Below are 25,636 nucleotides of genomic sequence, written 5' to 3'. Positions count from 1 at the left end.
GTCCTTGTACTCGTGGATCAATCCTTCAGTGTGCTGAGCTCCTTCAACTGCTACTAATTCAGTGGGAATTCAGGGTGCTGTATACCTTGCAGATGATAGTTCATTAATGCACTTTGGTGCGATCCCAATTCAGGAAAACGCTTAAGCGCTTGCTTAAATCTCAATTTCAAGCACATGCTTAAGCAGCCTTCCTGAATAGGGACGCTTTCCTGAATCTGGTTCTAATAGTTTAAGGCAGTGGTTCCCAAACTTGTTCGGGGAAAGCCCCTGGCTGGCCGGGCCAGTTTGCTTACCTGCCGTATCCACAGGTTCAGCCAATCGCAGCTCCCAGAGGTTGCAGTTTGCTGCTCCAGGCCAATGGGAGCTGCTGGAAGTGGCGCGGGCTGAGGGACGTACTGGCCGCTGCTCCCAGCAGCTCCCATTGGCCTGAAGCAGTGAACTGCGGCCACTGGGAGCCATGATTGGCTGAACCTATGGACGCGGCAGGTAAACAAACCGGCCCGGCCCGCCAGGAGCTTTCCCTGCACAAGCGGCGGAACAAGTTTGGGAACCACTGGTTTAAGGACATCTTATGCCTGGAGCAAATAATCCAAAATCATGCTTCAACTGTCTGTTTTACTCCATCTCGGCTTCTTTATTTTCTATCCCCTCAAACCTGTCAGCTATTCTCCATTTTGAAAACAAGACCCAGCAATAATCTGTTGAGGTGCTCATTAATGTTTGCTAATATTCAGTTTCCTTTGGAATTTCATTCAGTGCGCACGGTCAATACGGTACAACCAAAGCAATTTACTTGCTACCTATATAGTAAATGTTTAATAATTTGTTATCCAAATGGAAACAATATATTTCTAATTATCTCCCGTATCATTTTGCAGTGTGGAAATTAAGTGCAGCTCTCCTGTGAAACGATGAGTAATGCAACATAATTATCAAGTATGTCTTGCAAAATCCTCTTTTGAATATTATTTGAGTCAATAGGCTCCATTTCTGCTACACTGCTCGAATTAAGAAACAAGCCTTTGGGACGTTAAAGAAATCTCAGTGTAGCTGAACATATTCAAGTCAAAGTAGTATCAGGCACTATTTGAACATTAAACTGCTCCCTGTGACAACATAACACCTGCGGGGGCTTTATATCCATGTTAATAATGTGGATGCTTGGTACAGAGACAACAAATGCAACATACCATGGGAAAAAAACTTACCTGTGGGAACATTAAAATAAAATGGTTTCATCATCCTAAAAAAACTGATCAGCTCAACAGTACCATATATTTTATAAAAATTATTTTTCGGGATATCTACACTGAACTCAGGCTCTGAAGCTTGGGGGGTGAGTTTGAGATCCCAAGCTGCAATGTCGCAGCACTGTCTAGAAGCTATTTTGAGAGGGCTAGTGCAAGCTCTGCTAGCACAAGTCTGTGGACCAGGGATGGGATGCTTTCTCCCAGATACAGTGTGGACATGCCCGGTAGGACCGTGTATATCCTTTATGAAAACAGAATCTGGACTAGGAGGCTATTGGTACAGAGGAATGATTCAATATGCTTTCCCCTCCATCTGGGCAAACCCCAGCCAATGGCTCAAAATGACATCTCTAGGTTATAAGTTTCCATCTTTAAACCTTTCATGTGCTTCTCCCTCCATACACACCTCTTCCTACAAGAAGGCATGTTTACTTTGGGTTTGGTGATTTCATTCCCTGGGTCCCCCTGGTGTAGGTTATTCTTTGGGAGATGGCTGGAGAGAAACCCAAACAGAAGACAGGAATCCCTCTTTCCCCTTGTAAGTGGCAACAGTTGCAGCGTGACACCCCCAGTAACCCTTTCCCTAATTCTTGTAAGCAGCACCCTGTGTCTTTCCTCAGTACTTGTGCTCCAGTGTGAACTACAAGCCTCAATCAAGAAGCTGCTCGATACCACCACCTAGCTGCTGCTGCCTCCTTCGGTCCCTTAAGGTGATCCCACTGGAACGAGGAAGAGACTACACGTTCACACACAAATGATAAGCTTCCACCAAGAGAGAGAGAGACAGACTTGTGCCAAAGAGTGGTGAATGGGCCAGCCCCCTAGCCCCCTCTAAGAAATCTAAGATGCACAGAAACTAGGTATGTATTAGGGAACGAGGGGGCAGGGAGGATTGTGGTGAGATTCTGAGCTTTTCCTAAATCTCATAAAAAATGACATTGGGGCACGTGGGTGAAGGTTGGGCCAGTTTTGAATGGTGCTGACAGGTTTGTCCATTCCTAGTTTGAATTTGGCCCAGTCCACAAGTGGAATTAGTTAAGAATATAGGACTGGGAGGAACCATTTAGGTCACCAAGTCCAGTCTCCTGTTATTGCTAGTGCCTCCATCATATAATCCCTTCCATAAACCTATAAAGCCCTATCTTAAAACCAGTTAGATTTCTTGCCCCACTACTATTGGGAGACTGTTCCAGAACCTCGCTCCTCTGATTGTTAGAAACCACCTACTTTCCAGCCTAAATGTACTCCTGGCCAGTTCATACCCATCTGTTCAGTAGTCTCACGGTAGCCTGGCACATTGGACAACAGTTCTGCCAGTGTAACCACTGATCTCACATTTCAGGGAGATATCCTGCTGGAAGTGATGATTGCCATGAGAAAATGCAAAATTTCAAAACTCTTCTCCATCCCCTCTGGGGGAGGGAGGCACTGTGGAACACACCACTATTTATTTTGTGACCCAGCACCATAACCTGGCCCTCTCTTTAGACCCACACCTCTAGGCTGCATCTAAATCTTGCTGCTTCTGTACGATCCAGCCTTTCCCCTCTGTTTCCACAGCTAAAATTCTTATCCAAACCCTCATCTTGTCATGTCTTGACTACATCATCCACCTGTCTGGCCTTGACAAATGCCATCTTGATCCCTTCCTTCTTTTATTCTTCTAAACTTTCCTGCAAAGAACATCTGCAAGGCTCACCATCCCAGCCACTTCACTTTGCTTCCCTTTTTGCAACCTTCCACCAACTCCCCCTGCTCCTTGCATCAAACACAAATAACTTGTCCTCACCTTTAAGGACTGTTACAGCTCGGCCCTACACTACCGATAAACCTCTTATATGGTACTGAGCCATCAACCACTACCTCTGCTCTGGCAAGGCCAGCCTATCACCTAGCCATCCAATCTTCCCTTAAACACGTTCATGCTTTCTCCCATGCTGCCACTTGGGCACAAGTGGAGCTCCCCATAAAAATATGCAAAGCCACTAATTTAGTGACCATTAATACTGGCTGTCACAGTGGTCTTCAAATTTCTCCTTCAGTCACTTCTGTTGTCATGCCTACAAGATGTTTGACAATGGCTAGGCAGCCATGAGTCAGAACTGTTATTTGGTACAACAATCATAATCATCTCACCATTACACAATGCTCTCCCATCAGCTTCTTGTTGTCTCCTTTCATATACTCAGCTTGTAAACTCTTTGAGGCTGGGACTGTCTTTTCGTTTTCTCTCTGTATGGTATAATGGGACCCTCATCGAGTTCTAAAATGTGGCTGTTATTTATTTGTAATGCAATAGTGTCTAACAGTAATACCGCCATTTTATATCCCACACCAATACAGCCTCTTCCACAAAAACCGAAAAGAATAATAAGACAAGCCACTAAGCTTTGTGCAAATGCTAATGTCTGTCTTGAGACTCCCCTTGTGCCAGTCATAGACCCTTGAAAAACATGGCAGGAAATCAGCTAGAATAAACACAACCTTTGGAAGTATTTTACAACAATATAAAGCTAAACCATTTAACCATGTGAGGCAGGACAACGTTTTTGCTCAAAAGCTAAATAGTTATTTGATTAGTGCCAGCAGATGCTTGGCCGCTTCAGGATCCCAGGAGAGTGAGGGAGGAAGGGGATATTTTAAAATATTATACATAATCCATAGTCTGGCCAAGAGGCAAATGATCTTTACTAAAAGTAACAGATTTAATGCAGACTTTAATAGATGTGTACATTTTCAATTATGGTTATTATTAAAAAACAAACCAACAAACCCCAAATCCAAATGCAGCCCAGAATCAGAGGAGAAGGATAGTCTTGTGGCTAAAATACCAAAGGACTCCAGAGATCTGGGTTCATTTCCTGGCTCTGTCACAGACTTCTCAGGTGATCCTGGACAAGTCATTTAACCTCTCTGTGCCTCAGTTCTTCATCGGCAAATGAGGAATAGTAGTTCTCTACCTCAGTGGCTCTCAACTTTTCAAGACTTGTACCCTTTCAGGAGTCTGATTTGTCTTGCATACTCCCAAGTTTCACCTCACTTAAAAACTACTTGCTTATAAACTCAAACACAAAAATATAAAAAAGTGTTACAGCACACTAGTACAGAAAAATTGCTTACTTTTTCATTCGTATAAATTATAAAATACATCAATTGGAATATAAATATTGTACTTATTATTCAATGTGTAGTATATAGAGCAGTATAAACAAGTCATTGTCTGTATGCAATTTTAGTTTGTACTGACTTTGCTAGTTCTTTTCATGTAGCCGGTTGCAAAATTAGGCAAATATCTAGATGAGTTGATATAACCCATGGAAGACCTTGGCACACCTCTCCAGGGCTACAGGTATCCCTGGTTGAGAACCACTTCTCTACCTCACCCAGGTGTTGTGAGAACAAATTGTGTGAGTCACTCTGATACCATGAGGATGGGAGCCATCTAAATATCTAGCCAGACAAGCAGGGGCGGCTCTAGGGATTTTGCCGCCCCAAGCACGGCAGGCAGGCTGCCTTCCGCGGCTTGCCTGCGGAGGGTCCACTGGTCCCGTGGCTTCCTCCAAAGCCATGGGACCAGCAGACCCTCTGCAGGCATGCCTGCGGGAGGTCCATCAAAGCCGCAGGACCAGCGGACCCTCCGCAGGCAAGCCGCGGAAGGCAGCCTGCCTGCCGCCCCCACGGCTTGCCGCCCCAAGCACGCACTTGGCGTGCTGGGGCCTGGAGCTGCCCCTGCAGACAATTGTGTTCTATTGAGCAAAAAAGTGTGTTACAAGGAAATAAGAAGCCACAGGTCACAGACTGTGTAAAGAGCGACAAAGAGTCCTGTGGCACGTTATGGACTCTTTGTCGCTTTTTACAGACCCAGACTAACAAGGCTACCTCTCTGATACAGATTGTGTAGTGATAGAAACTACCAGGAAAGGTGAAAAAAAATAGAAGAACATATCATGGTCTCATTCTACGGTGTGCGGTTTGGCTTAGTGGATAAAGCACTAGAGTGGGACTCAAGAGCTGCTCCATTTCTAGCACTGCCACTGGATTGCTAGGCAAATAATTTCACCGCCCTCTGCCTCGGTTTCCCCATCCGTAAAACGGGAATAACGATACTGACCTCTTTTTAAAAGCATGTTGAGATCCACAGATGAAAAGTGCTTTGTGGGAATTATTGCTCTGTGGAAAGAGAGAGTTCTGCTATGTGGTTAGAGAAGGCGCCTTGGACTGTTTCCAGGTCTGTCATTGATTCACTAGGTGACTGTGGGGTAGTCATTTAACCACTCCGAAACTCATTCTAAAGAATGGATACGGTATTTACCTACTTCAGAATGGCACTGTGAGGCTTTACTAAGGTTTGTAAGGCTCTCCAGGACAACGGCATGGATGTGTTGTATGCAGAGGGGGAAATGCCAGCTGCTTGACTAGGGGAGATCCATATATTTAACATATAGGGAGAAATTCTGCTTCCACTTACACCCATCCAATTTCACTGATTTTAGACAGGTCGCATGGGTGTGACAGAAGGAAAGGAAGTAGGAGGGTGTAATAAGTCCATGAGTCTCTGGACTGATGCAAAGTTTGCCATCTGCTATGTAAAGATTATACTTGCGGGGCTATTGGGCTAATAAATATTATGCCTCAAGGGTATCTCTCTTAGAGGACATATACTGAGATGAGCTTGCTTGCCACTCCTGATATCTCAATAATGCAGATGCTGTTCACTGGGAGGGTTTTACAAAAGCCCTTCTCTTTATTAATCTCTTCCACATCCTCTGTCTGCAGCAAAAGGCAGCGCAAGTTTATGCTTCTGTCATAGGAGTCAATGCAGGCTCTTTCTATCACAGAAAAAAGAGCGGGAAGAGCATTCTTTACCCGTAATTAATTCCTCTCTCTACCCTGGTGTGGTTTGTCTGAGGAGCCAGCAGCTTAATCACGTCTGCAAATCACATGGATAGATCTCCATGGTGACAGGATCACGTGGTATGTAAATATGAGTTGGATGGCCGAGGTTACTTTGGCAACCTGAGTGGCACAGATAATGATCCAGATTTGTTCAGATTTATGAAGGGATAATCTGAATAAAACTTGTCCATTCTATATTCTAGAGGTGGTCCTATTTTGCTGCTGTAAATATCAGTCACTATTTGAGCCAGACCAGAGCTATCACTGTTAGAATTACGCCAATATCAATAATATTTAGTTAAGCATCATTTATATGCAGCAGTGAAGAAAAAGCCTGCTGCACCATTTATTTTAGTGGAGATACCCCTTAAGCAAAGCTATAGTACTATAGCTGTCAGTAGCATCATAAAGCACCCCCTAATTTTTACAATCTGAGAAGCTGCCCTGGTCTATTATAGACTTGTGTTGCCTTTAATAAGAGTTGCAGGTTGCATTATAACTGCAGATGCTCTGCTCAGGCCAGAAAGGGAGTTTTATCTTAACTTCATTACCTTGGAAAGAGTCAAAAGTTTTTAATATAAAAGGTTAGTGTTTCAGTGTTTTGATAGACACTGGGGATCACGGACCATGTTTTAACAAGCGGCTACTGTGAGCATGAGAAAGGAGCCATCACTTGTCGTTCCTGTCTTACATCTGGCGCACAAAGCAGCCCTAGATATAGCCTTCCTGAGGAGGCAGATAACCAGTGGCGCTGGGAGAACTGTTACAGTGGTTCCTACAGCACCATTCCTCCTGCACTAGGAGGTGTGGCTGGGACATCCCTGCATGCTGATGACTTTCTGTTGTACTGATTCTTTGGGGTTGTTGGCAGCTGGTATGTTAGATCAGCTCTAATTTACACCAGGAGTCCACCTTCAAGCATATCACCCCCAGGATGTAGGGAGCTCAGAGTTGGCTTAAGGTCACTTTTGGACCTCCCTTACCCATTCTGAGCTGTGATGGACACTTCTTGGTGGTAGCCAAGTATATGGGCCATGAAGTCCAAACACTCCAGGACTTTGGAATGTTTAACAAATTGGTCCATATGTTGCGGTTCAGGCCCATCTCCAATGATAATCTATTCGGGGTTGAACCATAGATGAAACGCCCGTTGACCTCAGTATGCGTTTTGGCAGCACACATCCTGAAGAAACAGGCCCTTTGTATTTAGTAAACATGAACTAATCCTTGCAGCTAAATTAAATGCATATTTGAAGCACCATTTAGACTACTCCTATGGAATCTACATCACAACTGTCGGGAGGATTTATAGCAGGAAATAAAGTTTATGGTGTTCTTCTGGCAAAATAACACGTGCATGTTATAAGAAGATAGTACAGTGTAATTAAAATAAAGACATTTTATGCTGTTATTGACTATCAAAACTCATGACATCAGTTTTTTTTAAATCTTGTCTAAACAATGTATCCTTGTGATCTTGCAAGAAAAATATGCATCATGCCACAAAAACATGTCACCAAAATACTGTTTCATATAAGCATGTTCTAATAGTTAAAGTCCTTTCATAAAACAAACAAACAAAAAATCCTACTCAAACTAAACCAAACCAAAACTACCATTTAATAGTAAGCATCCCTTGCTTTTCTTATTGGTTTGATTCTGTTGTACCATCCTACAGATTACTAGTGCTTTCTAATTATGATACTCGGGTGATAGAAGATGAATGCTGTTGATTTCCCCTTTTCCTCTCCAGCTTCTCTCCCCACCCCCAAACCTTCTGTCTGGTAACTTCTCTGTGGGAATCTGGCAAGTAGTGATCCCCCTTTACACAGAAGAAGTGAAAGATCAGAAACAGCCTTTCTTGAATCATATTGTTTGGCAGCCACATGAGCGCTCGAAGTCTGAAACACTTCCAGAACCACAGCTTTTCACACACAACGTCTAGACGCTTGAAGGACACTTTTTAAAGACAACAAAACCTTTTCTCTGACAATCTATTCTGAATTCCCTCTCAAATCTGACCCATTGAAGGCGTTCTGAGTTCATGAATAGTCTGTTTCTAAGCAAACATTCTGAACGGGAAGAAATGAACTTGCTAAATATGACCCTCACTCTTGAGCTGGTGAATTTTCATCAGTGTCTTGTCAAATAGTAATATTAAGCCCAGTTTCTTGGTGTGCACTCAGATGTAGCAGAATATAATCTCCGTACTTAGACTGTAAATTCCTCAGGACAGGGACTTTTCGTTCTTTGTTTAGATAGCATCTAGCACAACGGGGTCTTGGTCCATGACTGGGATTCTTGTGTTTTACCACAATACAAATAATACTATTGAAGGGTAGTCTAGTGGTAGAACATGCAACTGTTATTCAGGTCTCATGAATTCTACTCACAGTTCCACCATTGACTCTGTGCGTGACCTTAGGCAAGCTATTTAATCTCTCTGCCTCAGCTTTTTTATTTTTGGTAGGATCATGTTTACCTACCTCACAGAAGTGTTGAACATAATTAACTTAATATATTGCATTGTGCTGCCATGCTTTAGTTGTGCTTGGCTGTTTGTGCTGTTGGCTTTTTAAACTATGTGAAGTTTGACTAAAGCATAGGCACCTGTTTTATCCAATCCAAATAAATACACATAATCTAATGAGTGTAAAGCAACCTCAGATCCCCCTATGAAAGATCATATCAAAGTGTGAAGTACTGTTAAAAAGTCAGAGCATAAAGAAATGCCTGACAATGGATGTTTCACTTATTTTATTAATTATGCTGGTTAGTCAGTTTTGCCCAAGGATACAAACCCACGCATTTCCCTTTGGCTTACGTGCGTGTGTGTGTTCATGCAGGGGAGGGATTTGTAGAGTTATTTTATGCTGCTATGATGACAATGAATAGTTTATTTTTACAATTGTATGTTTCGACTGCGAGCTTCCCCAGGAGGCTGGTTGAAAACCCGAAAGTTATTTCCTTGCTCCTACTTAAATTTTTCATCACTGGCCATTTGTTCGGAGTTTTGTTTATTTGACAGCAAAGCGATTTCTTTTGTATCGAGGAGGAAGTTCCTTGTGTGTTGATCAAGTGAAGGGATTAGCTTTGGTTTAAGAACTACATAAAGCTCTTCAGAAAGAACACTCCTCTCTTCCCATCTGATTGCCAAACTGTAGTTGAATGCATGACTTGTCCAGCCCTTGGCCTCCAGTGCAGGACAGTGCTCAAGTCCATACTGAAGTGCTTTGCTGACTCAGAACTATTGTCTTTAAGTGAAAAGGATTTAATTGCTCTGACTCTACGGACATACAGTTGATCATTCAAACGTGAAAATTAAAGAAAATGAAAGCACGGGCAAAATTTCTCATGGCAAGAATTGGGCATGGAACTTACAGTACCTTACAATGTTGGAATGGACATTGAGGAATTTATTTTATTTTATTTTTTTAAATATAGAGCCCAGTTCTGCCTCCTTTGTCGCTATCTCTGAAGCATTGGTCATATATGTTTCTGCACCTTAGCTCAGTGAGATGGGAACTAACAGCCATTCGGGTAAGTGGTCTCTCTCATATTTGCTTTGCTTCAAAAACATTTCCACTGTAAGTATGCAAGGCATTTAATAAGCCAAAGAACGAAACTAGAGGAAAGGTCAGTTAGTTACTTATCATATACTGTGCAGCTGAGTAAATCCAAATTAGAGTTCTCCACCCATATCCAGACTAAGGCTAATGCATACCCTATAAAGTAGAAAGCCGACCTCCTTCTTGGGGTCTGGCTTTGTTACCAAAGTAACTCAGGAGAAACACAAGATAAATCACAACTTAAGCCTTTTCCTTGGCTTGACTACCCTTAGAGCTCCTACTATAGGCCCTGCTATAGCAGAGTATTGGAGCACATGCTTCACTTTAAGCATATGAATGGTAGTTCAATTCAATGGGAGTATTGGCACCTTAATTCACTGCTCCCAGATGCTTACTATTCTGCTACTCTCACTTTCCTTATATCTAAGGTAGGGATTATTGAGCCATATCAGCCCAGGGAGATAAAAAGTTAACCAGAAGCTTCTTGCAGGGTTCCAACACCTATTAGCAAGGTGGGGAAATATCAGAATCCTTTCATCCTACTACACCAAATGCACATATGAATTCATATCCAAACCAAGCAGGAATGGATGAGTGGCTCTATGGTACATTTGGATTCCCATGGATTTTGCATCATAGATTAAAAGCAAACTGGAGTTGAGCACCACTGTTTAGAATTCTCGGCACGTCCACTGGCCAAAATACAATGGAAACATTCAAACAGTCTCTTTCCTGTGACACTTCCAGTACCAGCTGTCTGGCAGGAAGAGTAGTGAAAAGGAGAGAAGAGAAAAACAATGAGTGATGTCTGGGGCAATGCTGATGATATGTCTGTAGGCAAAGGGTTGTCCAGGGGGAGAAATGCGGACAGACAGGTATGTTGCTAAGGCCAAAGAAGTGATGCAGAGTTTACTGAAGTCTGCCACAATGTTGTCTTACTTCTGCCCCAGAACTCCAGGGGTTACCCCTGCTAAGAGATGCGATAGCCATGATTTGTCTAAGCTATTATCACCCTTTTCTAAATTTAATTGTTCCACCCAAGCTTTAATGTGAACTCTTATTTATTCATCTAGGGAAGAATCTCGAGGCCCTTTCCGCTCATTCAAGCAAAGCTCCCACTAACGTTGATGGAAATGGTAAGGCCCCCTAGGATTCAGCCCAGAGTCAAGTACAGGTGAGCGATCAGCATCTATTGAAGGAGTTTCTCTCTAGTTGAATGTAATCTTCATTTCAAAAAAACAAAATACAGATGAGCAGGGACTTAGAATGGTCTATGTTGAATTAGGCCTGGACTTCTTAATATCATCACCCACATTTCTAAATTGCTAGTGCTTTAATAGCATGTCCAAATCCTGCCACTGGATGCTCAAACTGAGTCAGCAGATGCACAACATCGATTTGCCCTACAAAACACCTTCCTTTTGCTCAAAGCAGAATACAATATTTTTTAGAAAAGAAGAATTTAATCAGAGCGTGTTTTAATATTATCAAAATGAAATAGTTTTAAAAGCTTTTAATGGTAGGACTTTCAAACCTTTTGTCAGAGGAAACTTTGGTTAATTAAAGATAAAACTAACAAACAACCCAGCAATACCTATGCCAGTCTAAGACTTCAGATGGCATTAGGATGGAATGGTGCACAGCCAAGCTTGTTGCTGAGTGCCATACACTGGATACTCATGGACCGCTACGACAGCCTTCAGGGACAACACCCACCCCAAATGACCTGGGGTGTTTTGGTAGATGCCAGAGGATGGGCCAGGAGGGATCCAGGTTCTGTCATACCCTTGACTTCAGGGTGGGTGAGCTTCTTACTGATGGAGGGGTTTGTAACCTGCCAGCCAGGAGTTACTGAATTTGTTTTACACTGACCTTTTTCATGCTGGTATTTTGAATTCTGTCGAATTTGTTCCAATATTAATAATACCATCCCTCTGGTTTTGGCAGTACATCACGAGACAGGCTTTCTTTGGAGGAAATGGTGCCCACAGGTAGCATATTCGGGCCCACAAGTGACCACTGAAAAGGAGGAGCAGATTGCAGCTGAGCTTCAGGATAGAGGAAGCCTGACAGCCCAGGCATCATATCAAGGGAATACCCTGAGATCAGTTGCTGCTGGTGCTCTGCTCCATGGAGTGCATGCGGTGTTCCCCACATATATTAGCATGATCTCTTTTCCAGAACTACTGCAGGTCTCCTTGTTACAGTCAGTCATTTGGGGGCTCCTCAGCCACAGGAGGCATTTCCTTACTCCCTGTTGGGATAGTCTGGCTTACTCCTGAGAAGGGTGTAGTGTGGCACCACAAGACAGGCTAGGATTGATTTGAAGCTGCAAGGTTTAATCTGCATTTGTGCTTCCCAATTACAACATCACTACAGCTGATCACAGAGTTAATGTAACACTTCTGGGTTAAGTACTGTTGATCAAGTATTCAAGTGTGCATTGCTATTTATGAGTGCAATTTTTGCAAGCGTCAGGATAATAATATGGAACAGAAGTCTGTCCCCTTTCCACAACAAAAACAACTACCATTTACATCACTAAGCCAGTGTGAAAGTGCAAAAAGCAGAGGCAGAATTCTGCACCATTGCTCTAGAGACTTCCCTCTAGTTCCACCAGCCTGCCAAAACCAGTCGTCATCAGTGAGATTGCTGTTGAGAGACAGCAACTCATTCTTGCTGATGTAGCTAGCAACATACTTCTGCTTTGGCTGCTGTTGCCCAGAGACACTGACAACTGATCCTAGGAAAACTGCTAATTCTACTAGAGTTATTATTTTAGAAAGACACTTCTTAAAGGGTCTGATCCCTTTTCTTTATCAGACACGTATATTTCTGCTGACAAAAAAAAAGTGTCTCTACAGTATAGTGTGTGTAATCCTCATCCCCATATTATCTGAGAAAATGGATCTCAGAGGGCATAAAGTTGTGACCCCAGACAAAAACCCTTAACATATACGATCTAATATTGTTTCCTGCCATAGCTATTTTACATCCTCTTGGAAGTCTTCCTCGCATTTTGTTCTGCTCTACTAAATTTTCTTTCACCCGACACTCGGTTAGGACCTCTCTCTTTTTTCAGCTCTCCCAACACCTTTTGGGTCTCTCAGAACTCCTCAAATAGCATGATGAATAGAACCAAGCCACAGCCTCATCATGAGTATTAAATTAACAGATTCACATTTTAATGGCCATCGAGACAATTATGATCAGCTAGTCTGATGTTCTGCATAACACAGGCCAAAGAACTTCACCCAGTCATCTCAAAGTCATGACCCAAGTGACCTCAATGGAGTATAGCTCAATTATATCAACAGTGAATTTTGCCCCTAGTCTGAAAAAGGAGAGATTGGGTCCTGACAAAACTGGATTATTTCTGTGCCTACAGGGTATCTTAATACTTGGAGGGTGCTTTTGCTGTCAGTTCTTTCCATACCACTAGTTAGACCCCAGCATTACTACCCCAATTTATTAAGAACTAAATGCCCAATCTTCTGAGAAACTGGCATCTCTCCTTCATGACACACTGAAAATTCAACAAATCCAGTTTTTCTAAGAATCCCTGTCAGTCAAGCCTAAACAATCGAGGGCTTTCTCGCTGAGCCAGTCAACTAATTAACAAAGAAGCGTGAGTGGAATTTTTGGACACAGAAGAAAATCCTGCATTTCATCTACAGGCTGTGTGGCTTAAAAAGAGAGCACATCAATGTGGCATAGAACAAGAGTCCAACTATGTCCTTGAAACTTTTAAAAGACAGTTTGAAACACGTCTTAAAGATTTTTCCTTGATAGCTGCCTGGCCCTGTTCAGTTACAGGCCTATTCCAATAACTGTTGTGCTGTGTTGCACAAGAAACTTGAACATGGTAATTCTTAAAAGTTCCTCTGATGGCAAATTAGTGCCACTGCATTTCTATAGAGTGGAGAAAAAGAAATCAATAGAAGTTGATCTCTTTATCTTGGGTCTATTTGACAATTTTTTTTACAAGATGGATCCAACTGATTGTATCATATTTAATCATGAACTATGAAAATTGGGATAAGAAACACAGACAGTTAGCTGAATTACCAGGTTGAAAGAACGGGATGAATGGATCTCAGCATGCTTGCATCGGGAGCACAAAATCTGCAGTTTGTTAGTTTCCTGGCTACAGAGCATTAAAGGGGTAGCAGCCATGGGCAAGACTAGCTATTCAAAGTCCTTTCCTTTAGCTTCCCCAAACGCAGGGATCTGCAGTGATCTTCAGACCTCTTAATTGTATGATACGTTTACAATTATTTCCTGTAAGAGTCTTGTCCCTTTCCCCTTCTCTTCCTACTCATTCTTCCTCACTGGCACCAGCAGCAAAATTAGTGACAAGATGAGCTGCCTCGAAGGCAGAGGTGGGCAAACTGCGGTCCGCGGGCCACAGCCAGCCCGCGGGACCCTCCTGCCCAGCCCCTGAGCTCCTGGACCGGGAGGCTCACCCCGGCCCCTCCCCCGCAGCCTCAGGGTGCCACGCCACCGGCGCAATGCTCTGGGCGGCCGGGCAGCGCAGCTGCAGAGCCTGGCCTGACCCGGTGCTCTGTGCTGTGGCACGGCTGGCTCCAGCTGGGCAGCGTGGCTGTAGTGCCGCCAGCCACTGGGGCTCCAGGCAGCACAGTAAGGAGGTAGGGTGCAGGTGGGGTTGGATAGAGGGCTAGGGAGTTCAGGATGGTGGTCAGGGGGCAGGGGTGTGGATGGGGTCAGGGTAGTCAGAGGGCGGGGAATGAGGGGGGTTGAATGGGTGCAGGGGTCCCGGGGTGCAGTCAGGGGCAGGAGTTCCAGGGGCAGTCAGGGAGAAGGGGTGGTTGGATGGGGCAGGGGTCCCAGGGGGCAGTCAGGAATGAGAGGAGGAGTTGGATGCGGCGGCAGGGGACAGTCAGGGGACAGGGAGCAGGGGGGTAGATGCTGCAGGAGTCCCAGAGGGGGGCATCGGGCCACGCCTGGCTGTTTGGGGAGGTACAGCCTCCCCTAACTGGCCCTCCATACAATTTCTGAACCCCAATGCGGCCCTCTAAGGTGTGCATCACTTATTCCATCTACCACTTCTTAAGACACAGAACTAACTGGTAGTTGTGGCACCCAGGGTTCCTCAGCATGGCTCAGGGAGGGGCCTCTAAAAAAGTTTAAAAGCCATTTTTGAAGGGAGGATGACTCCATGAAATATTTTGTTTCCTTAATTCTTGTGAATAGGTTAAATTTCATGGGACAAATAATAAAAATGAAGAGTAAAATTTAGAGTCACTGGCGCCAGTCTCCCACGTACAGCACACTGGATACCCTCTTCTTCCCCCACCCTGCCAATATTCCTGCACTCAAGTCTGCATTTTCACCTGCGTTTATCAGGTCTCCCTTGGTAATGCTCTCCAAAAATCAGGTCTCTCTGATTTTATCCAGAAGGCTGTTCTTGGGTGCTATTATCACTCTCTATTTAACACAGAGGGGAAACATGCCAATTTATTACTTAAAGATGTTTCACCTATCTTAGTACTCTGGCTCCTTTTGTTAAATGTTGTTTCCTCGCAGTAATTAATCAGCAGCTCACGCCATACAACAAGTTTGTTCTGATTTTCTAATGAATTACAAATTGGTCTAATTCATCTATCTCAGTTTGATCTCCTCTAGGTAATTTCATTAATTGACAGGATAGAACTGGCTTCTCTTTCACACAGCTCTTTTTTTTTTTTCCAGTGGAATCTATTAGTGCTAACTACATTATTTTTATTTTCTTCCCTACGTTTCTTGTTCTCCTTCACATTATCAATCCAGACACCAAATCTGCATGCTGCTTTGATATGTCCTGCCATAACTGGAAGCTGCTATTTCCATGGTAAACAAGGGCAACCAGAAGTGACAGTCAGCACTGACCCAATAACATGTGTCACGACTCGCCTCTTTCTCCAACTTCCAATTCCTCATGGCCTCCAGAAAGGATTGTTTTCCACCAGCTTATCTTTATAATTAATTAATCCTTAGCAGTCTGCTTACTGAGTGGCTACAGGCTGTATCTTTATTAACTGGGAGAGTTTTAGTTCAGCTGATCAGCTTTCTAACCTTTCCAACCACAATATTTTAGCACAGGATCAACACTCATCAGTATAATGGACGGAAGGCTTTACAAAGCTCTGTGCACTCGCTACTTCTTCCCAAGATTTAGCTTTGTCATACTCTTTCCTGAAATGTACCCAGCCTAAAACTCTGTATTCCCAAAGACCATGTGACTCCCAGCATGCATCTAGAATGACAGGGCCTGATCTTCAGAATTGCTGAGACATAGCTGAGTGGCTCAACACTTAGAAAACAGAACTGAAAAATCACAGGTTTTATTCCTGACTCTTCCATTAACTTGCTGTGTGACATTAGGCAAATCACAACCTACCTGTGGCCTTCTCCATACCCACCATGGGCAAACAGTGCTTTAAAACCCTCCCAATGACATGCATTATATACGCTTACAGTATTATTTACACATTTATGTGCACAGTTGGCATGTGAGCCAAAACAAGTCGCATTTCAGAAGCCCGATTGCCAGCAGCTGGAAACAAATGTATTAATTTGGAATAATTCATTAGTTTAATTACATCCCACTTCTATAAATAATACCTCATATAGTACTTGACTGCAACTTAAAATAGCAGTTCACTTGAGTATATATCCCTGTCTGTACATACAGATAAAAATCCTCTCCCTTTGTAAGAGCTCATCCGCCACCTCGTTCTTGCAACAACAATGACTAATGTTAAAGTACATCATAACCACCAGGGATCTGAGGCCTTAGGCAGGTACTTACAGTGCCTTTGCCCTAGTCTGGCTCTGCCTCATTCTTTAATATCACAACCCTATTGCATCTCAGTTCAACAGCAAATGAAGCTAAAAACCAAAACGTCTACTGGACTGTACCTTCATTTATAGTGAGTCAGAGAGGGGGAGCAGATGGATTATAAATGAGGTAACAGCTTTTTAGATTCACATCTTGGTAAATCACAATAAAGGACAAAGAATATCAAGAAAATGATGTACAGTGAAAGTGGGGCAAGGTGGGGTAGTATGCATGAAAGCAGCAAGGGCTCTGTAATGAGGTGGTGCAGAATATTTTAGATGGATTAACTGTCTATTCTTTTTAGTGTTAACACTTGAATTTTTCAGCTAAAGTAATTAATTTTAACATTGCCTAAGCATCTCTAGGAAACACTCTTTTGCCAGGTCCTTTAAAATAAACAAAGAAATAAGTCACCTTACTCATGTTCCCTTTCATCCATTTAGAATTGATGCTCGTTATACTACTGGAGTAAACTTCAAATGGAATGCAAGCTTTGTATCTATCCTCCACAAAATCTAAGAGAGAAATTGTTCTTTAGAGGCACCTAGGATTAGGAGATTGTTTTTGGCAGGTTATTCCCATGCTTGTGTTCCTTTTTTGTTTCTCAGTCTCTGCCCTGCCCCACATTGCATTACCAAAACATACTCAGTTGATGGACTGTAGCTTCTTGGAGTTTTGTTAGCTTTGATAGCTGCATGAGATGTACCTTGTTACATTAAACAGTATCTGTATACAGATAAACTGCAGTGATTTACAGGATAAACAATGTAACTAGACTTTGAACTGCTGATTTTTTGTTTTATGTAGTCATCAAAGCAAGCAAAATGTTATACTTCAAGAAAACAGGAAGGCATCTCTCTGGCAGAACAGTGTATGCCAAGGTCTTATAACTTTGGATTAGGAAGACCACCTGCATGACCAATTGCCCTTAAAGTACCATCAGGGCAATATTCCCAGTGACAGAACAGCAGAGTCCATGCTCTAGTGCTAGAGGGATGGCCATTAGGCAAGAAAGCATTTATATTATAATGAACTGAAATATTTTCCGGTTCTTTAAATGTAATACTGCAGTGATATTTTTAAATCAGGACAAGGTAAATGATTCTATTTTAATGTCTACTGTACTGCAAGCAATCTGAAGAGTTGCAGTGAACTTTCATTTCCAATGCTTGGAATGTTTCTTTAGTCCCCTGGCACACCTTCAAGGACAAATACAGGGCTCAAACTGCTTCTACTGAAGCCAACAGCAAAACTCTCATTGATTTCAAATGTTGGCAGGAAAGTTTTATAGTGCCTGCAGCTGGGGAGGCTGCTTCCATACAGCAGGAAGACACACCACCCACCCATGCTGAAATATACAAGTTTTCTGTGAACCTTACTGAACTGAAGTACAAATGCTCCTCCTGACCTCACAGCTAAGACGGATGACAGACAGAGAGAGGTTTTGTTGAAATTGTAGCCTCTTTAGGAGGTTTCCCTCTTTCATTATTCCTCATCATCAATTACAGGAGCTTTTCCCTTAGAACAGTTTTGCTATCTAACTACCTGCACTGATAAGGTCATTTATACCAGAGGATGTTTTCAGTGGAAAAGCAGCGAGATTTACAACGGAGGAGTTCTTTGAAGCCATACAGTACTGCCTAAAACACTAATATACTTTGATGCCTTTAACCTCTCTACCATACAGTTCAAATTTCTGCATCAGGGTTGCTGCTCTAGTTGGAAAGTGTTCTCCACTCCCCATCCCACCAGCAGTTCTAGAACTCTTTCATCACTGGGACATAAAACTTGGATGCAGCGGGCAGAAGGTTGCTACCATATGCCATTGTAGCTAGCTAGAAAGAACAAAAACTGGTGCAGAGAGGGGGGAGTGAATAAAAATGGGAATATACAAAACGGTTCCTTTCCAAATAAATTATGATACTAGCAAGGATTCTGTAATTCTATTAAAATATCTTAATGCTAGGTTCAGTGCTAGGTTCTCAAAGACACTTTGATTCAGGATGTTTCAGGAAAAATGAACTCAATGCTTCAATGGATTCATGGAGACAACTAGGTGGCCCCGTATGTTCCTTTCACCTCGAAATGATTGTCAGCATCTCCCCCCTTATTCATAACATTTACCAGCCTCTGATGTCAGCCCCCAACATTTCCACCTCATGGGGATAAAAGCTACACACACACTTACTGCATTATCACCCAGTAACTAATGTTATGAAAGGCATTATCACACTGCTGTTTTGTAGCAACAGGTATTACCTGGGGTGAAATACAGTTAATTCAAATCAACAATCTAGGTAGCAAGGTATCAAGAGTTATTGTACAGCACTAAATTTTCCCATGATGTTCTAGTACTTCTATCACCTTCTTTTCTTCCAGTGCTAAGCCTAATTAAAGCCCCAAATAAAGCAATCCTCCCTGAGAGAGGATGCTTTTGTGCCTTACATTAGTATGGGCTTTTAGACGCTGCTGCTATACAAGAGAAAAGTGAAAATTTCTTTTTCATAATTTTGGTTATCCTGAGAAGACTTGCACCTGACTAGAGATCTTGCTCTTCCGTTTCCCAGTAGGATTCTCTTAATTATCGTATCATAGCAGAAACAAAACCCACTAATTAAGGAGGAGCAGTACTCGCTGCAGTATAAAGAGATTCACAAGGACTTACAGGTATGCAGTGTTTGGGGCCTGGCTCCTCTGTACTGCCTATATTAAAAGGCAGGTCTTTTTCTACAACAGTGCAAGTAGGGGAATATGTTTGGCAATTCCCAAGGATGACAAAGATCAGTAGGGCCTTAGTAATCTGGTACTGAGAAGCCAGAGGTCCCTCCTTATGGATAGAACCAGAGATGGGGAGCCAAGTGGCAAATGCTCTTCAGCCCAAGGTTTTCTTCTTGTGGAATTCCCCACAGAGTTATACACTGTCGCCCTTTTGTTCAATGTGCATATGAAGCCCTTAAGAGAGGCAGTGATGAGATATGGTCTGAAGTGTTTTCAGTGTGCTTATGACACCCCCAGCTGTATATCACCATCTTGTCCTGGATTAAATGTGCAGTTGAGTGTCTAGGCAAGATCAGGGTGTGGAGAACAGTGAGTTAGACGAGAATCAGTTCAGGTAAAACTAAGATGTTTCAGGTGGCTTAGAGGAAGCAGCCTGAGGATTTGGCTAAAATGATATCCCACTCTGCTCCCAATTAAGAGTGTTCATCCATCTTTTGTCAGCAATGTTCACAAACTACATTGGTGATTTGCGGGAACTGCTGGTTAATTTCCAGCTGCCTTCAGCAACTATAACCTAAAAGTCTCTTTCCTTTTCTGAATCTGGTCAGGAGATTGCAAGCTTTCCCCACAGATGCTGATTTGCTCCTGTGGTCCAGTTCTTTGGTACCCTAGAGCAAAGGTTTTCAACCTGCCGTCCACAGACTGTGCATACTACAAAGCTAGTTTTTTTGAGCGAGCATTTGGAGTGGTCCCGAGCTTTTGTGGGCACCTGGGAGGTGGAGAGATTTTGTTTTGCAATATTTCCCTTCCTGACTGTTTTATGTGGGAGAGGTTTGAAATCATTTTGTTGTTATTGCTATTGTTGGTATTTTTAATTGCTGCAGGGCATCTAGAGCCTGGAATAGGTGTCTAATATTCTTAAGAAAACACATAATCATTTCCAAACACTATGCCCCAGTAAACAATAATTTCACTTATAATTTCATGCCTCTTACAGATGCTACTTTTGTAACTATGGTAAATTGCAAATTTAGCTTTCACTAGAGGGTGAAGCATATACACGATTAACTAATGTGCTGGATCTTAAGAGAACATGTTTAAGAATTTACCTTGGATGATAATCTGCAGTCATCTATTTTATGAAGCCAAACTTCATAAAAGGCCAGGCAAATGCAAACTCGCTTATTAAATGCTTATTGCAGACTAATCAAAATGGGGAAAAGCAACTTAATGAAACCAAATCAGAGGCTTGCTCATTAGTTACCAACAAAGACAAACATATAGCTCAGCAACTGATTAATTGGGATTCTGATCTAAAATTTACAGTTGACACTGGAGTGCCATCTTGCCACACAATCAACCCTTTGCTACAACAATATTTTAAGCATGCACCAGCAGCAAAATTACCTGTTCTCTTAAGTACTCCACTGCATAGGCAAATAACTGCAAAATACTTGAGGAACTAATTCATCATTCGGCTCTGCTTAGTGATTAATAATTCCAACTAAACTTCCATTTTATTGTAACTGTGGATTTTGTTAGTCTCTCTTTTGGCTAAACCTCTGTGTATAAATCACAAAATGTTGCTAATCCGAACCACTTGAGAACAGGCTTTTAACTCGGATTTATGGATGGGGATTTGCAATAAAGAATTAATCTTCATGAGTCAGCATCAACAGATATTACAGCAGTAAAAAAAAAATACTCCTACAATCAGTGACCTAGAAACTGATTACACTCACATCTGTATAATCTAGTGTAACTCTACTGAAGAGAATGGAATCACTCCAGATTTACATCAGTATAACTGAGATCAGAATCCAGCCCACTCTTCAACAGTTTGTGTTATTCATTTAAGCAGCCTGTATTAAGAATGCATGCTTAGACCCTGATCCAAAGGCCATTGAAATCAATGGGAAAACTCCCTGGCATTCTGTCTTTCCACTGACTTCAGTGGCATTTGGATCAGGCCCTAAAATGAAGGGCTCAAAACACTGGAAAGGATTCCACCCCAGCTAGACAGTGAACGTAGTGGCCCCAATCCTGCTCTCTCTGAAGACAGTGGCAACCCCGCCATTGATGTCAATGGGAGCAGAGTCAAGGCAAGTATGTCAGTCTAATATCCTGCAAGTCATTTAGCAACCAACTAGAAACCGTTATATTAATCCAACAATACAATGGAGTTGTATGGATAATACCTGCTATGATGCACTTTGCTTCCTATATCGCTAGGCTGAATTTGGAGAGAGGATGGAGGTGCACACAATCTATTCATATCTGAATGAAGGAAGATATGAAGACAAAGGCAGATATCTAGTAGGCAAAATGATTAAAAGTGATACTGCAGTGGGAAATGAGAGTGCTCAGCACACCTGAAAAAATAGGCCACTTATGTGCCTGAATATAGATTTAAATAGCTGACTTGAAGGACCTAGGTTTGCAAAATATGGCCTCTGTTAAGAAGGAATGCACAGGGCCATGGTAGTTTAAGCTGCATTGAGTGCTTGGAACAAGATTAAAACCCCTTCACACTTCAGATGTCACCAATTGAATTTAATTTCCAACTTGGAGACCATTAGTAATCAGTGAACAAGTGAATTTTCCATGAGACTTGGGAGATTACTAAGTTTTCCCAGAGAAAACTATTTAAATCATTCACTTTTAAAATTTTGGACCAAAAAGAGTCCTACCTTTTTTTTCTTCTTTTCTCGCCTCCCTCGACTTAACAAGCCAGTCACCACTAACTAAGGGTTTCACTCACACTTACAGGGTCTCACCACAGACACAGGCCAAATGTCTAATGTTACAATTAAACAGGAGGAGGAGTAATTCTCCTTCTTGGTCACAACCTTCTCCATGTATGCTAGGAAAAGCCAGGCTCTATGTCAATATCAACCATGAACTACCAGTCCCCTGCCCAGCCTGCCTCAAGGTCTCCTCACTTCTACCTCTGGAGAGGCAAGTCGGGGCAGTGTGCTGTCCTGATGTCAAGCCCATATGCATCCCCTCTCTCTAGGCTTCATCCTTATCACCCCCACCCCCAACTCCATTGCATTTCTTTGGCTTGCTGACTATTCTGATCAGGTGGAGGGCTTTCTATTGATATGAGCAGCCTGAGTTCATTTCTCCCATCCTGCATGTGTATGCACCCCTGAGACTCCTGTGGGCCAATAAGTTTCACCCACAGGAGTCCTGGGGTGTTAACTTTCATCAGAATAGGGCTTCTCTCTGGAGAACACCACAAGAGCTGCCAGATAAAAGGAAGTCCTTCCATAGTGGAGCTACAAGTATTGCTTAACCTGTAACTCTGCCTGCAAGTCAACCCTCTCCTTATCCCCCATTGTTGTTAGAGGCTTGCCACGAGGCAGGAGGGGACAAGGATAGGTATTTTTTCCATGCCATATTAAGAACCTACAGTAAAATGAACATGTGTCCATACAAATGGTGACTAGTGCATAAATATACATTTAAAAATCATGACTGAGTTGAATAGAGCTTCTGAATTCGGCCTGTGAGGTTCTGCATCAAGGTTACTAGTACTGATGAGAAATGAGAAGCAATCAAAATAAGTTCATGATGCATTCCGGGAAGGGTCAGATCCATGAAATTCAGAGACAAAAAACTTGCCCATAGTTCAAGATTGATGAATCTAGGGCACTAGCTCTGGCCCATCTCTAGGTCCATCATATTGATTTTGCTCTGGAAAACTGACCTGGGCATATTTCCTAATGTTTAGAATGAAGAGTAATTCTTTATAATCAATTCAAAACTGAACAACCCTCAAAACTCCAGGATCATTATATTCCTGCAGATGCCAGCCAGTAACACATTTTGTAAATTGCCTCCTAGATCATGCAAACTGAGCGGGATTGATAAATGAGCTATATTTTGCCAGGCTGCAGTCTTGAACAGATGGATTTACATATTCCACAAACTAATGTCAGAGAGATAGTTCATGTACTGCCAAATGTTATGAAATGTTACCAAACAAATGAAAGAATATTGCTTAAAGTCTCCCAGTAAATTCCCATCATGTTGACTAGAAGATTATTCTGCCATGTAGAACCCTTTTTTATAATACTGTTTTCTCTTGATCCAAAATTACTTAGGCTAATAATTGTTGTTTTTAAGTGCCTCCTTATTTTAATATATACCACAGCTGAATCTACAATGAAACAGTAGCATGCTCAGTCCAGCACTTACATCCTCATGCCACTTAGAGATTTTAAAATATTGTGCAATGCCATTTAATAAAAAAAATGAATCATATTCTGCATGTATCTATCTTAGAGTTTTATACTACTGCCCATCACTGTAGTATCTCATCACCTTCCCTAAAAAAAAATCAATAGCAAAGCAGAGTCTCTGGCACTTCTCCCTTTATAGGATCAGAACTCTGATTGAGATAGGTCTCTCCTTGGGGAGGGGTTAGGAGAGGTTTAGGAATAAACGAGGTGCTTGAAATATGTCACTTATGGCAGAGAGGTTCTCTTGAAGATGGAGGCTTTCCCTTGTTTCCCAAAGATGGTTAGACTCTAGATTTGCCTGAGCTCCTCAGAAAGATTGTTCCATAGCAGGATCCCCTTGGCAGAAAATGCTTTGTCCCCAGCTCTCACATGCTTCATCCTGGGCCTTGTGAGCTGCACTGTCGCAAAGGAGTGCTGCTGTCATGGGAGTTCATAGACTGAAATTTGGTTTTGATGTAGGTGGGGCTTGATCCACTAATTGCTTTGAAAAATCAGGCCATAAACTGGCATAAGAAGTGGACTTGAAGCTGGTGAAGAAACTTGAGGCCTGATGTGCTCATGGCAACCTGAGCCAGGCAGAAGGCAGGCAACTGCATTCTTTACCACCTGGAGCCTGTGAGTGATCTTTGCATTCAGCTTCCGATACAATGAATTACAGTAACCCAGCCCAGACGTGACAAATGCATGGAGCACTGTGAGCTATATAGCTGAGTGTTATAGCTGGTGATAGCTCAGCCCATGCATAGAAGTAAAGGCCCACATTCGGCCTGAGTGAACTGTGGTTTTAAATTGAGTTTGGATAGCAGTATGAGCAACAGGCCCAAGACACGTAATCAAAAAGAATAAAATCACGAGAAGGGGGTTGTTTGTGTTAAACTTGTAGTGATCATTGAAATATCAGTGGTGTTTAAGATTTGGGTTGGGGTTATCAACGTTTTTAAAAATTGGGTATCGGATGCAGTAAATTACTGGTTTGTTTCATTTATTATAAAGAAATGCTTGGCCCACTAGTTCGGAAGAAATATGGCAAAATGAGATAAGAAAAGCTTGAAGAAAGCGGTCCAGTCATTAATCTTGTCTGTACTGGAACAGGGGACAGGGCTCAGCCCTAAGCTTTTATCTGGCCCTAGCTAAAGTTCCATAACCAGGTATGACTCAACTTGTTTGTAATAGTGTATAAAAAAACAAGGGTTTTCTAGGGGTTCTTTGTGAGAGCTTTCCCTTGTCCATCTGGAGTCATGGTGGGAAGGTGTCTCCTGAGCCTGATCTGGTTGTAAGTATTTTGTCCGATGCTTGTAAGTGTTGTTGCTAAGGTACAGAATAGAGGTGTGTGCATATGCTAATATTTGTGTTTTGGATGTACCAAACATCAAGTGACCTTTGAACTAATAAAGGAATACTTGTGTGGAAACTTAGTTGTGGTAAACCCGAATGAAATTATGATGAAAATTATTTCCAACACCATGGCATCTCACTATCTCTGCTAGTGGTCTGAAACAGACATTGAAGACAAGCTGGGATACTAGGGATCCAGGAGGAGGAGCAGTTTTACCTGTCACCACTCTCTGAGTTCTGGAGAGGAACAATTGGAGCCATCGTAGTGCTGGGCCAAGTACTTCTGCTAAGTCATGCAGGTGTGTTGGCACTACCTTGTGGCCCACTGCGTCAAAGGCTGCAGAGAGATCCAGCAGTGTGAGCATGGAGATCTTACCAGTGATCATAGCCTGAGGAGGGAGCAGTCTCTGTACTGTGCCCTGTCTGAACTCTCATTATGAGGCATCCAGGATTTTGGCTGATATCACACATTGATGGAGCTTGGTGGTTACTACTTTCTTGTGGATGCCAGATAATACCAGCACAATCACAGCCAACCTGTGCTGCCAGTACCCTTTGAATAGCAACTGTACAACTAGAATTCACATTCAACACAGCCGGGGGAAGCAATCATCATAGCAGTGTGTCAAACTTGGTAAATTTCACAAAAATTAAACCTCCAGGTGTTATTGTAATACAAATAAATAATTAAAAAGAGTCTATTCAGACCGCTAAGACGACCAGAGTTATTTTTCTAACAACATCTTAGGGACAGCAGAGTTTTCAGAAAGCAGTGGCTTG

General features: G+C 42.5%; 1 protein-coding gene across 1 annotated transcript in view; it reads right to left on the bottom strand.

The window, feature by feature from the left end:
- Nucleotides 1-25,636, bottom strand: part of VAT1L (vesicle amine transport 1 like) — a 77,406-nt gene that overhangs the window by 12,537 nt on the left and 39,233 nt on the right. The window lies entirely within an intron of this gene.

This window comes from Mauremys reevesii, linkage group 16 (assembly GCF_016161935.1).
Source record: "Mauremys reevesii isolate NIE-2019 linkage group 16, ASM1616193v1, whole genome shotgun sequence".
Taxonomy (NCBI): domain Eukaryota; kingdom Metazoa; phylum Chordata; order Testudines; family Geoemydidae; genus Mauremys; species Mauremys reevesii.
This window is presented reverse-complemented; position numbering and strand designations above follow the sequence as displayed.